This window comes from Gavialis gangeticus, unplaced genomic scaffold (assembly GCF_001723915.1).
Source record: "Gavialis gangeticus isolate Ggan-Ray unplaced genomic scaffold, GavGan_comp1, whole genome shotgun sequence".
Taxonomy (NCBI): domain Eukaryota; kingdom Metazoa; phylum Chordata; order Crocodylia; family Gavialidae; genus Gavialis; species Gavialis gangeticus.
The window spans coordinates 5,860,153-5,874,072 of NW_017729006.1; positions in this window are offsets into that span (position 1 = coordinate 5,860,153).

Sequence of the window (13,920 nt, forward strand, 5' to 3'; positions counted from 1 at the left end):
ATAGTTATCAAACCCGAAGTGTATTGTGGAAACAATTCAGGATTTGCAAATTTAAGAGTTTTCCCACAAAATTGTACTTTAACAGAAACATGCCACGTGGTTCTAGTCACGATGACTTGGGACCTTTCCTGCCTTCAAGAGAGGAAGGTTACCATAACTATGTCTCTTTTCATCCTAACTCACACACTTTCTGGCTGAACTGGGGGTCTGTTAAATGTGGCAATTGCTGCAATTCTGTAGTTTCTCTCTTACAGTTAGAGTGGTCCTATTGACTTAAAAATTACAGTATTTCTAATAGGCTTTAAGTTAAGCACATAAATAAATATTTTAGGGCCTGTGAAACAATGTCACTACTGTCAGTAAGTTGGTAAGAAAAAGAGCTTGGAATTTAGAAAGGTTCTTGTTTAACAAGACAATTAAAAACTTCCTCTCCATTTTTAGTTGTTTGTGGTGATTCAAAGAGACATAAACTTAATGGAGGCTTTTAATTACTTTTTTTTAATAATAATTGGGGAGGGGGATGGCCTCCAGTGATGCTTTAATAAACTATATTTAGAGCTTTTCAAAAATGCTTAATGTGTGCATTAAGCCTCTTCAGCCTTCCCCATTTTTGTTGTGGCTGAGGCATCACAGACCATTAGAAAATGTTTGTAAATCACATGATACTTAAAAATCTTTATGCAGCACATTAAAGCCACTGGAAATATCAGTGCTCATAGAAATGATATGCTCTCAGTTAGAAAGCAGCTTGCAAGTCTAATTTCCTTCTTCATATATTATGCAGTGGTATAGAAATATTAACAGCCATCTAGACAGAGGTAATTGCCACAGTTTTATTAATCTGGCAGAACAGTCCTGCTTTAGCACCTTTGCTGTGCATTGACATAGAAAATATCTGTCTGTCTCAGACCTTCCTGGAATTTTCTATCCAGATACTTACAACTTCTTCAAATTTTGCTACATTTCTGTATAAGCAATAATATAATGCGCCTTGTCCTGGCCCTGCTGAAAAGGGGTATCCTATCCTCACCAGTCATTGAAGTTCATGTCTAGGGAAGTGAACATGTGCCAAGTCATAAAGAACTCAAGTTTTGCAGCAGGACATAAGCCCATGCCATAGCCCACTGGCAAAGCATATCATAGTTACGTAGTTCTTAGGGGCTGGAAGGAACCTTAAAGATCATCGGGTCCACCCCGCATGCACTTGGGCAGGAAAGACTGCTGGGAACAGATGACTCCAGCAAGATGGGCATCAGGATTGCCAGTGGGGGTGACTGTACCATCTCTGGGGGGATCCTATTCCAAACCCTTGGCATGCAACTTGTAAAAAAGTTTTTCCTTACATCTAACCTGAAGCGATCCTTAATTAGTTTGTGCCCGTTATTTCTTGTCCTTCCCTGGGGGCCTTGGTGAATAAATGCTCCCCTAAGCCCTGATGTATGCCCTTGATATACTTATAAGGTACCACCAAGTCCCCTCTGAGTCTTCTCTTCTCCAGGCTGAACAGTCCCAGGTCTCTTCATATGACCTGGTCTCTGGGCCTCTAATCATGCACATGGCTCTCCTTTGGACTCTCTTGAGCTTCTCCACATCCTTCCTGAAGTGTGGTGCCCAGAACGGGATGCAGAACTCCAGCTGCCGTCTCATCAAGGCCAAGCAGAGAGGGAGGATGACATCCTTAGCTTTGCTCGAGATGCCTCAGTAGATACATGCCAGTGTTTGATTAGCTCTGCCAGCTACAGCATCACACTGGTAGCTCATGTTCATTTTGTTGTCTATCATGACACCCAGGTCTCATTCAGATGTGGTGCTAGCAAGTGCAGTACTGCCACACCTGTAACTGTGTTGTGGATTATTTCTCCCCAGATGGAACACTTTACATTTCTCCATGTTAAATGACATCTAGTTTAGGTCCACCCAATTCACGAGGTGGTCCTAGTCCTCTTCTTGTGTCTGGCTGATGGAATACAGTGAGTCAGTGATCCTATAGCCGCTGGAGAGCCACTATGTCCTCAAACACTATTTATGATTTTTGGGGCACTGTTAATATGACCAGTTAATTTGACCCGTGTTCAACAGAGCAAGTCCCAGGACTTGATTTTAATGCACACTAAGATCGCCAGATGTGGTAAATGCAATTTACACTCACCTAAGGGCCTTCTGCACTGCCAAAATGGTGTAAAGGGGTCTTTAATGGTATAAATAAGAATCTCTGCGCTCAGCAGGTTATTGTCTAAAGACTCACACCTTCCAATTGCTGAGCACTTTAGGAGAAAGGCTTTGCTGTAGTATAGAGCCATAGCACGGGAGAATATGCACAGCCTTCTGTGAGCAGAGCTCAGAGCAGAGCAGAGCACAACAGACCATGGTACTTAGGGTAATTCAGTGAATGCAAACAATGGGATTTTCTGTTTCTTTTACAGCTATCCAGGTGGATTGGCTCTCTGAGTGTGTAAGAGCTCAAAAAGAGAAGAAATTCATCATAGGGACAGCTGTAAGAGCCAGCTGCTATGAGAAATGCTCTCAGAAGTGCTAATAACACAGTTTTGTTAACAGGCATCTATTCAGTGCCTCACAGAATTTTTCTCAGTTAACCTGAAGCTCCCACTCCACTGAGCGTACTTCATCTCACTCACTGTTAACAGAGCACTCTGCTTAACAACCCCAAGAGAAAAATGGTGCAGCTTTTTCACTCTCCATTTTCCTCCCTGAAGCAAGAAATCCCAAATATGATACCAACAAAAAGTTCCCACACATCATGACAAAAGATGGGCAAATTTCAAAGCAACCCATTACTTCTGTTAAAGAGTGTATGTGTGTTTATCAAAAACAAAAAGAGAACAATGGTCTTCATTTGTTACATTACTGTTTCTTTTCCTGGTAATCGCATGCTCCAACCCTGTTTGGAGTCCCAATCATTCTGGCACCTATATTCATTTCAGTAGGACTTGGCACTGGAGCAGGTACCAAAGCTTATAGATCCAGGATGAAGGATGAAGACCAGGTTCAAAAGGAATCCTTTCAGGCATTGTTTTCAGATAACAATATCAACCATGAGATTTGCATATGATCCCCTCCCCACCCTTTAAGGGAAATCCCAGAGGGGGAAGCCCACTTTTTCTGTGTGTAAAATAGATAAATAAATATATACATCATCCCTGTCACTGGTACCTATTGCTGAGGATCAATGACCATTAGAGTGCCAGGACAATTCTGGAGGATCAGCAGTGCTTCATTTTGAATTGGCAGCCTATTCCATGTGACATCAACTCCAGGCCACTGACACCATGGAATGGGCTATATGAAAAGCTTTGGAAATATCTCCTCCCTTTTGTCCCTGCCGTGGGATTTCATCCAATTAGAGTTGGTTGGGCTCATGGTTTCTTGTAGAAAGATGATCGTGGCAAAGGACTCCTATCAGTTTTTGTATTTAATAGCAGGATGTGCTCACAGTCATGGTTGCAGATAATTTTTAACAAAGAGTTATGACAAAGGAGTGACAGCTTTGTGTAAGGGTTGTCTGACTGCAAAGTCACAACAGGAAAAATCTCACAGTAAGCATCTGATCAATCTACATTAGCATTTTTATGGGGATTTCTTTTCTGTTTTGCATTTGACAAATACTGTACGGCTTCATTCCTGAAGAGCCTTGTCTCTCACTACTGATATGCTAGACAGCTTTTTGGAGGCATATTTTCAAAATAAATGACTCATAGCACCTAAATGAAGAGCACATGGCTCATCTGCTGATGAATGTTATAGCTCTGCATATTTTACAACTATTGTAATGAAGCTGATGGCTTATTACTGGGCACAACGTTCATCTCCAGGCTGCAGAGGGCTCATTTGCTTTAGAGAATGGGAAAGGAGAGTACAACATGATGTCAAGAAAGTCCAGACTTGGAGGAAGGTAGGGCCTGCATGAGAGAAGGTCAAAGAAGGCAGCCTAAAGAATTGCCTATGAACAAAAGGCCAGATAATATGACTTCTGGGACCTGGAGCTGATGGGGATGTATCCTGTTGCTAGAAAGGGGACAATGGTGGCTGTCATAGGATGACACAGGGCTTCAGCCTGCTGGAAAAAGGACAGTGTGGATGCGTTATACCAGGATTGTCACTGATGCATACAGACTGGCCTGCCCTAGCTGGTAGGCTGGGAACCATTGGTTTTCTGTTGATATCATATAATAACTAATAAATATGCCTTAGCATTTGTGTTTCTTACAGTATGTCTTGAAAGCAGTTAGCCCAAGCTCCAGCTTTATATGCACTAGTGCTACACTCATGCTACGTAGCCTTATGAATTCTTTCTAAAGCAATTATGGACAAGCTTGCCTGTCCTTTCTTAGCCTACTGGGAATGGTGGAAAGGTACTGGAGGGCTAACAGCACTCAAATATAATTAGCCTGAGCCCACAAGATGAAAGCATAATAGCAGATGTTGTGTTGTGTTAAGTTGAGTCTGCATTGCCTGCAGGCAGCTGCAGCAAGTTGAAATCACAACTGGACTCAAATTATGGGTTGCTGAGTGGTGAAGGGTCTTTCATGATGTGCCAAAAATTGATATAACTTGAGTGATCTTTGCAAGGAAGAGCAACACACAGTTTCTGCTAGTTCTCAGGCAAAGGGGGGGTGTTTTTTAGCAGCCCACTGACAGGATGTTCTTGAAGACCCTAGTTTATGGGGTGCCTAAAACACTTGACTCCAAATGTGGTGCATCCAGCAGGCTACCAAATACCGAGGGAACAAGCAACTCACTGGTGCTCGTAAAGACTCCATGCAAAGGATCTGGTTCAACTTCCTGCTTTGCTTTAAAAGCAGTAGGATAACTGGATCTAATGAGTGAGAGTGACTTTCAAAAAAAAAAACTACAGGTAGTTTGAAGGATCTACAAACCCTCATGCATTGGGTCATAGACTGACATCTTACTAATGAGGCTTAGGAAGAGACATTTTCAGAGGACAGGCTTTTCCCTACTTTGCTCCTGCCATAGCAAAGGCTCATGTAGGGGCAATTTTGGAACCCACGCTAAGTCAGGACCAAAGGTGAGTGCCCTCATTACATTACTGTCTGCAGAGTTTCTTGTACCTTTTAGTGAAACTAGTTACCATTGGTGACAAGATACAATAGCAGATGAACCGCTGTTCTGACTCAGAAGAGCAATTCTTAATTTCATAAAGCAGGAAGAGCAGTATCATCTTTTCTACATTTTTTATGTATGACTTGCAATTGCTGGATTGATTATAATGAGATTGGTACAAAAGTTTTCTCAAGAATGTATTTAATATGTTTGGTTCCACCTACTCAAAAAAAAGGGAAAGAAAAAAATGCCAAACCTTCCTTTAGGAGAGAAACCAACCCAAGATTCTACTGAGGCAGGGGGTGGGAGGACTATGACTAAAATTGGTACCAAAAGTTTGACATGATATAATATAACTATCTATCTTCATAATGTTTGCCTGTGTTTACGCTTCAGATACATTAAGATCCATAGCTTTGTACTCAGTTACCGAAAATGAATGTTTGTTGTACTGGAAATGCTAGCTATGAAAGTACCTGGTAATCTATTTTTCAGGTGTGTTATTCCTTCTATGAAAATGATGATAAACTACTCATATAAGATATTTTTCTGGCTTTTCTTGGTTCACACATTGTTTTGCATTCAAGTCTTTACATTGCTATCACGAGGTCAGGTCCTTGGGCCCGTATGCAGTCAAAGCTCTTACTCATTTAAAAAAAAAGTCAATTTGGTAAGGCCTAAATATCAACAAAGTAAGGTATCAAACATTTTATCTATAATGATATCTGAAAAATCATATACCTGTATAGTTTAACTTTTAATTATTAAAATGTTAGGGTGAGATTTCAAAAGTGCTCAGCATATGCCAGTTCTTGTTGAAGTTAAAACATTTTATCATTGACTTTATAGGAGCTGGTAGGCCAATGCAAAGTGCTTCTGAAAATCCGGGTCTACATCATCTCATGCTTTGATCTGAATAATGATTCAGGGCTGGCTTGGGTTATGTAAATAAAAATTCTTGAACTGTAGTGATTTAAAAATTGTATAGTCAAAATAAGCAATTCTTTATCCCTTAAAATACATTCCACAAAAGCTTAAGTTCTTGGTGTCCTATCTAATGCTTGTTTTCATAAATTGTCTTTTTAGATAGGAATATTTGGCCAACCAAGAGAGAGAGAACATTAAGCAGCATGAGAAGGGGGTTGGAGGCTAGCACATTTTAGCCATCATCATGGGATTTGATAGTTCAGAGAAGCAAATCCTTTGAGCTTGAACTTTAGAGCTAAGAATATATCCTTTTCTCTCACACAATGACTTCCTGTCCAACATGGTGGCAGTCAGTTAGTACTCAGAAAAAAGTTGATTTAAATCCCTTTATAAACATACAGTAGGCAGTTTATTGTAAGACAGCAAATCATACTTGCTCTCTGAGTCCACTTATCACTAGTAAGCTATCTCAAGAACTATCTCAAGTATCATCTATGCGTGGTACCTGAGGTGAACTAAAGAGATCTTAGCTGTATGGGTTAACCTCCTCCTTTTTTGGTGTCTGCAGTCATTTGAGTGTTCCTGATAGTGTGGCAAAACTGAAAATATTTCCAGTGTCAATAAGACCCAAGGACACTTATAATTAGAATCAAATTCTACAGTTTTAACAAAACCAAAACTCCTATTAAAAGTCCATTAGAAGTGAAATGACTGAGGAATGAGTCCTTAAAAAGACTGGGCTGGAGACGTAGTGTCTATGTAAGTGGGGATGCATGTGTGCAAGTACTTTTTTATTAATTTTAAATTACCAGTTAGATTCTGAGTGCTAAGTTAAAAATTAAACATTATAATTTAAACATTCAAAGAAGATGAAAAGAAGGTGGGGCTGCTCAACAGCTACTTTTATCTCAGTCTGCACAAAAAAATGAACCTGCAACTAGAGAGCAAATAAGGATTATCTGAATAGGGATAGAACTAAACCAAACAGAATGAACATCAGTTCTGACAAACACAAAGTATTACACCTAGGGAAGAATAATAAAAAAACCAAATACAAAATGGGTGACAACTGGCTGGATGGCAGCACTATAGTGAAGGAACTAGGAGTCTTGGTGGATTACAGACTCAACAAGAGCCTGAATGTAGTGCAGTTGCACAAAAGGCAAATGCAGTTTTGGGTTGCATTAATAGGAGCACTAGGTGCAAGACGAGGGAGGTGATAGTGCCTCTGACTCAGCACTGGTTAGGCCTCATCTAGAGTATTGTGTGAAGTTTTGGGCTACACATTTAAAAAAAAGATGTGCAGGTTAGAGAGGATCCCAAGGTGGGTGACAAAAACAATAAAAGGCCTGGAAGGCAAGCCATATGAGGAGAGGTTGAAGGAAATAGCTTGCAGAAAAGGTGTTTAAGAGGTAGGGTGACCATACATCCCAGTTTAGCCAGGACAGTCCTAGATTTTGAGGCTGGTTAAGAGTGAGGGGCAGGGGGCAGGATTGGACAGTGTCCCAGATTTCACATCATCCTATATGGCCATCTTTTAAGAGGGGACATGATAGCAGTCTTCAAATATCTAAAGGGCTGCCATAAAGAAGAAGGAGAACACCTTTTATTCTCTCACTGCAGAAAGTAGGATGTGTAACAATGGCTTGAAGTTGCAAAATAGGTTTAGTTTGGATATCAGGAAAAACGTCTTTGGTATTAGAACTGCAAGGCAATAGACTGCCTAGTGAAGCTGAGGAATCTTTTTTATTGGACGTTTTCAAGAAAAGGGTGGATAAGCAGTGGTCAGAGATAGTCTAGGAGTAGCTATACCTATGCTGTGCTACGGGTATTTCTTATACCTCTGGGCCCTACTTATTGCAACATATGACTTCCAGAGGTCCCTTCCAGCCCTACTTTTCTATTATTCTATAATTATATAAAATAAGTACATAATTTATTTCAGCTCCCTTTGAAGTCAATGGGAAATTCCCCATGGATTTCACTTGGAAAGAATTGGACCTTAAGGGTGAGGTCTTAGCTTTCTCTGGACTAAAATTTCCAGGCCTAGTCTTATTTCCAATAAAAAAATGTATTTTGAAAAATTCAAGTAAATTCAGTTCAACCATTTTTAAGTTATGTGCGAGTGAAGAAATAAACATTTCCCCATATGTTCTCATATGCAAATTTGTGCTTGCATAACTTAAAAATGGTTAAAGTGAGAAATTTTAATTTTGATTTTTTGATATTACTTGTGGAAAGTTAAAAAAGAAAGTCAAGTTTGAAGAAGACTGGATCAGTATCTTTTTTTAAAGGAATGGATCTCTGAAAGAAACATTTCTGTGAGCATAATATTGTATTCAAAAGTTGATTTTGTTTGTTTGTTTAAGGACACCTTTATAGCAATGATTCTATAGAGGGGGCATCCCTACAAACAGGAATGTGTGTTTCCCTTTGGGACAACTAGCAGAGGAACATATTTGTGCCACTGCTAGTTGTCCCTGGGCACACCCCTGCACTCATGCTGACACACGGCAAATTGCCCCAGGTGGGGTAGGGGGCCTGAGGCCAGTACCTGGGCTGGCCCCAACAGCCTTATTTGGGGCTCTGGGGGCCTATTGAGGCTGCAGCAGTGACAATCTGGGCACATGGAGCCTGGCCAGCATCCAGAGTGTGGCTCTGGCCAGCCAGGCTCTGCTTTTCTGCAGTGCATGCTGCAGCCACATGTGCCACCCTGTTTTTTTTCTGGCGCAGGTTTTTAGGTACTGGGATTTTCCAGTACCTAATTTTGCTGCTGAGCTGTAAATACACAGCATGGCAAACAGAATCGTGAGTACTTTGTGCATTTCTATAGTGTCAAAAACACCTATAGTACCTATAGGGTGTGTCTACATGTGCTGTATACATGACTAAATTTAATGTGCATTTGACTAATGTGCAAAGGCAATTTAGGCACACGTCTACACATGCACATTAACACAGTGTGGGGACTGACTTGGGACTAATGTTAGTCCCAAGTCAATTGACGTGCACGGTGTTAATGCACCTTAGTGCATCTACATGTGCATAAAGGTGCTTTAGCTATTTGTGCCTAAATTTGATACCTGCTTTTGCAACTAACCTAAAATCGCCATTTTAAAGAGCATGTGTAGACCTGCACCCTTAGTGTACCTTAAAAATGGCTAATGCATATTAAATCAGCACACATAGATACACCCATAGTGTCAAAAACATTCTGACCTCTTCTGGTCTCTCTGAGTTCTTTGCAACAGAAAAATTGCTCTGTTATTTTGCCATAGTCTAATAATGAGTGAAAGCTAAGAGCTGGCATTTTCCAAGGGATGTTTGAGTCTAAAAAGGTTAAGGACTACTGCTTTATAGATTACTGAGTTAAGGAAACATTCAGTTAAGGAACCTTAAATCAAAGACTACTGAAGTGAGATGGCCTTAAGAACAACAGATGTAAGGATGAATTTATTAAACCGGAAAGATAACTAGGTTCAGAATTGATGGAGTAGTTTAGTATATTTTCAGTATAATGGGAAAATGGAATGGTTTATGAGGGATGTGATAGGTAGTACTTAGGATTTTAATGGGAGCTGCTGAATGCTAGGCACTATCCTAGGTTGTAAACCAAGATTTATGGGTCCAGCTTTAGTACTGTTTGCCTAGAATATTGACTGATAAACTTTCACTTCCCCTATGTATAAAGCTATGTCTTTAATCCAAGTTTATGGACCTCCCAGTTCTGTTTAACACACTTCATTGTATTGCTATATTTTAAAGAAATGTCAAGGTTGTCTGAGAAAGCTAGAGGTGCTAGTGAACTCCAGAACTTTCCTTATCCTCAAAGTATTGAACAGTTAATGAATTTAACTTTCTAGTAAAAGCAGTTTGGAGATCCACACACTGCTTCTGAAAGGGCAGTTTTTTGGGACAGACAATTTAAAAATTCTGCCCAGAGTTTTTTATCTTTTAGTAAAAATGGTGTTTGGGTTAGCCTCCCAGCCGCCTAGTTAGCTGCCTGAACTAGTGGCATTGTTTTGATTATATATTTTGATTTCTAGGTCTCTGCCAAATAAATAGATTAATCTATAATAGTCTTAAAAAATAATCACAAGATCATTTTAAGGGTGCAACGGGGTGCTGTGCAATCTTAGTGGTTTTAGGGATGCAAACACTTACACATGATTCACAAGATAAATTTAGAGATTTCAAATAGGAATCCAGAGTGTCAACAACATTCCCGACCTATTGGGGTCTTCCTGAGCTTTCTTCAACAGAAGGATTACTGTATTCTTTTTCCACAATTAAAAAAGCCAGGTGGGCCCTGAGTCTGAAAAGGGTGAGTGAGACTCATAGTTTTAATCACTGCCTGGGCAAGAGTTGGGAATTAAAGTTTAAGTAATAACGATAAAGTAGCCTGAAGCTATTGCAGATTCAAAACCATTGCACTTTCCTGGTACAATATGTATATGGATAGCTTATTGTACACTACTGAGCAATTTGACTTGAACCAGGCAAACTGCAGTCCGCTAAAGGATGTACACAAATATATCCAAGTGCCAAATGAATATATGCAGTCAAACATAATAATCAATGCAGATTTGCTTAAAGTGTGTGGTATGTGGTTTTAAACAGTGAGCAGAGCAGAGCATTCTTCTGTCTACAAGTCCAACACCTGATGCAATCTTCTACTGAATGCCTGCATTGTCCTTCTAGATTCATGATGCCATTGTGTTAAACTTTTTCACAGGTGATTCTTTTTGAATCACAGAAGTGACAATATGACATAGGCTTGTCTGTGAGGAAAATGTGCTGTCTTATGAAGGTTAGTTTGTTATTTTTGAGTAGTTTGTTCATTCTCTTTTAAAACAATGTTTTAAAGACCAGTCAAGAAGTTAAAAAGAAGAAAGAAGTATTTGCCTTTTTCTACCACATGCCTCATTACACGGTCTTTTATTATCTTAGACTAAATCTTCACTGGCCCTTTATTTTAGAAAAACAAAATAAAACAAAAACCAAAGAAGGGACTACTATTATCTACATTAGGCAAAAGGCCATCATTAAATTAGACTGAAAACTGACCCACAGTGATGGTTCAAACTAATTGCTAATGATTCTGATTTCTTCTTCACTTTCTTTTTTAGATTTATTACCTCTTATATATTGTCTGAATGGATGAAGGAAACTCACTGATGGCTCTATTCTAAGTGGCCCTGTCACTGATTCCCATGTCAGGTAGGAGAACTGAACCATTTTATGGTTCCAGATGTAAAATATACACTTTGTTTATTTCATTACAAATGAACTGTGAACAAGCAAACATGTTGTTTGATGTCCTACTGAATTAAGCTTTCTCTAAGCCTGAAAAATAGAAGTTCTTCTGCTTTTCCCTGCTGTTATATCTGGCAGCTATATATTAACCTGGACTATGTTCAAGCTTCTGTTTATTAAATCATAACCACAATAATGATTCTCTTTTGTAAGCACATTGCAAATTAAAATAAGAATAGATTTTCTTTGCTGTAGCATTAAGCTGCAGCTATCACAGGATTGATACAGCACAATGAAGAACACACCAATAAATTACTCGTCTGATGTTGAGCTATCCAAATAATCTGCATCTTGTTTAAACAAAACCAAAATAAAGCTGTAGTGAAATCAAAGTCCATCAAGTACTGGGGCTACTAATGACAGTGTGGCAATGAGAAAGCAGAATAAACTGTACACAGACTGCTACACAGGTTCTGGTTTGCATAATTCAGGATGAGGAAGAATATATTGACTAAGATATACTTATTCCTTCACCCTCTTTGTAACTGTTTGGTAGGATAGGGAGGAGATTACTTTAAGTATGTGGTCCTAGGACATCTGCTGTCCTCCAGTCAGCACATTGGAGCTTAGCTAGCTCCTGCACTCTTTTTTTTTCTGCAGAAGCTCGATACCATTAGGTGAAAATCATAGGGAATTGTGTCCATTGGCAATATTGAAGGACTAAATCATGCTTATAGTCAATGCTTACTTGCAGCAATGCCTGGTAAGAGCAACAACCTCTTACCAGCAACATTTCCCAGGGGCATATTTTCCATACTATTTATTCAGATGACATGAAAAGAGTAAAAACCACTTAAGAGCAACATTGCACCAGGGTACTGATACATTGCTACTAATAGTCATCAACTTTACTGAAAAAAAATTAATAGAGGTGGGTGAAGAAGCATATTGCATTTGAGATAGTTCTTACTTAAAATGTATAAAAGTAAAGATAAATTTAAAAAGTAGGCAGGATGGAATGGTTGAATGAATCCAACCAGATGAGAGCTATAGACCTCTTAATTCCAAAGGTAAAGTAATTTAGCACTTGGTAGGACTTGGTGCACTTACTCACTTGTTAAATGTAGCTCAGTGGTTTCCAAACTGTGGGTTGCGATGCCAAATGGGGTCACAACTTCAGTGGATAGGGTTGCCAACTTTGACTGAAGCTATTCTGGGAGATTGTTTTTCCCAACATGACGTAATGCCATTAATAGGGGTGCACCAATATAGATTTTTTGGGCCTAAACTGATGGCCAGTTTTTAACCATCCGATTGCAGATATGCAGCCAGGCAGATTGAAGAGCAGTGTCCAGCAGGTAAGTCTGTTGTGGGAGAAGGGGAGAGAGGGAAGGGTAGGGGATGGGTGGGTGGGGTCGAATTGAGGCCCCCACAGTGAACGAGGGAGTGGGGCTGGGGCTGGGGCAGGGGCAGGGGCAGGCACTGCACAACTGGGTTGCTCAGGATGGAGCTGCAAGTGGCTCGTCCAGGGGATGCAGTGGGGGTGGCTCCTGCCACTGTACACACCCCAGGAGTGCATGGAGGGCATGTGCCCCTGGATCTTCATGTGGGATGAGAGCAGCCTGCCACTGCGGGCTGGTGCCATGGTGGTGCTGAGCTCTTCCTGGCAGGGGACTGGGCCGGACTATGTTTGGGGTGGGTGGTGGCAGTACTGGGAGCATGGTTCCAGAAGTGGGGCTTCAGCCACACCAAAATTGGCCCTAGCCCCCTCCAGTGCCACCACTGCTCACCCTGAGCACAGCCTGGCCCAACCCCTCTGCTGGGAAGAGCCGAGCACTGCCCCCAGGCCCAGCCCACAGCAGCAGCCCACCCTCACCCTAAGCACAGATCTGGGGACACCCCCTCCATGCCCTCCTGGGGTATGTGGAGAGGTGGGAGCTGCCACCCCTTCCCCATTTTCCGCAGATGAGCCACTCACCTCTGCCCCTGCCCCAACCTCAGCCCCAGATCCACTCCCTCCCTCCCTGCTGGGCCTCAGTCTGCTCACCCCCATGCCATTTTCCTCACAACAGACTTACCAACTGGACCCGCATGCTCTCCACACTGCCAGGCTAAGCACCTGACTGCCTGCATGCTGTACTGTGGCTGCACTTATGCACGGGGCATTTATCATCAACATTATTGGCCACATCAGCCAACAAAAGCCAATTTCCAATACTGTCAAATTTCCTTATATCAGTGCCAATCTGATATGGGACCAGTGTATCAGTGCACCTCTAGTAATTGATTGTACTGTTTAGCCTGTTCACAATATCAGTCTCCTGCATTGCTTTCAATAGTCACTGGAAGATCAGTGCTGATTCCAGTAGACTCCCAGGCAATTCAGGAGGGTTGGCAACCCTATCAGCAGATGGGGTAGCAGGGTGACACTCTCTCCCAGGACAGGACCCACCTGCTGGGCTGCAGAGGCCCAGGGGAAGGGCAGCAGGGCAGGGATCCCCAATCCCACAGTAGACAGCCCGCATGCTCCCCAGCTACCAGCTGTGCTCTGCTCTGGCTGTGCTGCCCATGGGGGACCTGTGCAGGCAGGGCACTCAGCCATGTGGATGGGATGGGGCCGCAGGTTAGCAGGGAGCTGTGTTTGGGAGTGAGATGGGT